This window comes from Ischnura elegans, chromosome 13 (assembly GCF_921293095.1).
Source record: "Ischnura elegans chromosome 13, ioIscEleg1.1, whole genome shotgun sequence".
Lineage (NCBI taxonomy): Eukaryota > Metazoa > Arthropoda > Insecta > Odonata > Coenagrionidae > Ischnura > Ischnura elegans.
Window position 1 is genome coordinate 6,582,373 of NC_060258.1, and position 3,012 is coordinate 6,585,384.

At 34.6% G+C, this 3,012-nt stretch overlaps 1 long non-coding RNA gene across 1 annotated transcript; it reads left to right on the forward strand.

Annotated features, from left to right (window-relative positions):
* Nucleotides 1-661: 661 nt before the first annotated feature.
* LOC124170459 lies at nucleotides 662-3,012 on the forward strand. Its single transcript, XR_006867469.1, has 2 exons — nucleotides 662-943; nucleotides 2,572-3,012. It is a non-coding gene; the product is annotated as an uncharacterized LOC124170459 (long non-coding RNA).

Consider the following 3,012-nt stretch of genomic DNA (forward strand, 5'->3'; position numbering starts at 1 on the left):
CGACAACATATGATATATCACGTTTTTAAAATAAATTTTAAATTAAGTTGGCTGTTAAATTAAAAATAAATATATTTTATATTTCGAGAAATTCATAGCCAACCTTAAAGTAAGCCTATAAGTTCCACTGAATACAGTAACATTAATGAAATTAATTTAATAAAATAAAACATTACAGTATGGTGATGTACACTGAAATATTTTTTCGAAGGCAATAGACTCTTGAGTTTCGGGAAAAGTATTAAAATAATTTTTAAAGGCTACAATTTGTTAATAAAAAGGATGTCGTTTGATAGGAGACCAAAATATACCTTACGTCATGGTACTAATAGATATATTAGTACCATGCCTTACGTCACCTTAATTTTCCCTTGCGCCAGGAAATAAGAACAGGATGTAAAAAATAATACTGGATTACAAGAGCCATATTTCATTCTATAATGACGTCAATAAATGTACTTTAAGGAACTCATATTATAACAAGCCTTCAAATAATGTTACCTTCTGTTTGAAAACAATAGTAATTTTGTTCACCTGTAGCCAAAACCAAGAGGCAAGATGCTAAAGTCATAGTATCTTAGAAGCCATTTCAGTAATTATGTATGAGTTTGCTGATCGGGAAATTGATTAGCTTTTTTACGGGGACTACAACTTGGGAAAACATCTGCATTCCCAAAAGTGACGTCACAAGCCGAGTGATCATGCATTATCGTCCCGGAAGTCGGCCAGATGTATGTATGGTCACTAAAGATCGGAGGAGGGTACTGCTTCGTGACAAGTTCATGGTCAAGGTCAAGCATTAGTCAATTTGTCAAATTGTTTATTTCATTCTCTACGTAGGCTTTGATTGCACAAATGTGATGACCCCGTCGAAATTTTTGATGTGAGCGAAAGGCATGAATATTTGCTTGGACAAATGATTTCGGGCTTGGTTCGAATTGAGGTACGTGGTTTCTTATGATATTGTTTAATTCTTGTGTATTAAAGGCGTTAGCGTTGTTTTTGGAACATAGCAATTCCTCGAGCCTTCGAAAGAAGGGTGTATCGGATCCAATAGAAACAATTATTTGTCTGGAATTTGAATGAGATGTTTTACCTTTTTCGTAAACTTGGTGAGAAGAATGGTCACTCTTTAATGCAACGTAGGTTGCCTGAATTTGAGAATAATGATTTCGTAAACTTCATTGATTTATCATTGTGGAATCGATGTTTGTGACGTATCCACATGAGGGCGGAGGATTGAGTGTTAATTGCTACTTCCCTTGAGTTTTGAAGGAACTCATTTTCATGACAACTCAAACTATTTAACCATCCAAACAGTTTTTCAACTATTTCGATTTCCTTCTTCGTGAACATAGCAAATCATACATGATCCGTTAATTGTTTTGCACATTCATGCAACTTATGGCAATGTGATTACGACCTGAAGTATAATTGTTTTCGTGTGTTCACTATGTTAGTATCCCTTTCTATCAGTGAACTAGTATCCTATAAATCGTAGACTTTACTGGAACTTAAAATGCCAGACTTAGCAATCCAATACCAATTTGGTGATATTATTTGTTAGATATGGTTAATTAATTCGTCATCTTATAATTCTCTGCCAGCCTCTGGAAAGCCTCAATGAATTCCAACTAATTTGTGGGCTCAAATGTGATAATTATAAGAAAAAAAGTGATTACATTCATGTAGTGATATACTTTTCCAAACTAAATAAATCAGTTCCTGTGGGAGTAGTAGAATATGATGTTTGAAAACGTAACCGGTAGGAACCTCAAAAGTGTTCCATTAGTTATCAAATTGAAATTCGATAGAGAATATCAGCATCTTGGATATAATAACATGAAATTGATTTTTTCCGGCGTTGAGTTTTTCTGTAGAATTATTCAATACTCTCGAACCAGCTACGTTAATGTTTCCTCTGTCCATTTTTTGTTGTGTGTTCCTATTAAGCAGGGGAAAGTGGGTCAAAACCGATGGGTAAACATTTTTTCATTTAAAACTTGACCCGCTGTGGCTAGTATTCTTTTAAATGTGGTTAACAGTAATATTTATGCATATTAATGGAAATGCATTTTATGAAAGTGATTCCATTTATTTATGATTCTTTTCAAACATTGACAAAATGGAGATTTTGCCTCAAAGATGGGGCAAAATAGACAGCCATTGAAATTGCATTTACAAAACCTTTATTGTACAATTTTGAAAGATTAATTTTAGAAACACACTTTAAAAACGTGTGATATTTCTAAACATGAAATAGTAAATTAACAATATGTGAGGCTGGATATTAACTTGTGTACAGCAATCACAGAGACATTGTCATCTTCTTCACAATTAGAACACGACTCTGAGCCCACTCTTTGCAGTTCAAACATTGTATCCAATCCACTTTATTCTTGGAACTCGAATACCACTCATTGCAAAATTTGCAAGCCTACTCGTCTCCTTGGTCACAATCATCCCTATCTGTAAAGGCTGTTGGAGCACATACTTATGAAAGTTTACATGACCAGAAAAATGTCTTAAGTATCTATAAAGTGAATGGTATCTCTCTATTCTTCATTCCAGATTGCTTCAACAGGGGAAAACAAAATTAAAGGAAGCAGAGTACTCTGCTCAAATGCAGTGGCAGAGTCAGGGAGAAAGGGGAGATGAGTTAAGGGCACAAAGATATATCCCTCACAGTGAGGACACTGATGATGAAGAGAGGGTTATGCCATCTAAGATTTCATCTCGTAGATTTTCAATCTCCATTCTAGCAATAATTTGGTTTTTATCGTTCAGTTCTCCTTCTAAATTGGTCTGGGTATCAGTTAGAGAAGAAAATTCCACCTCCATCCATTCCATCCTGAAGAGTTTCTTCTAGTTCCTTTATTTTAGCCTCCAAACTTTCCTCCTTAGCTTCCAGAGATGAGTTCTTCTTCATTTTTCAACAAAGTTAGCCATTGAAACCAATGCATTAACCTTTTTGTAAGAGAATTATGCCAGCCGAAACTGACAGTAAGAAGA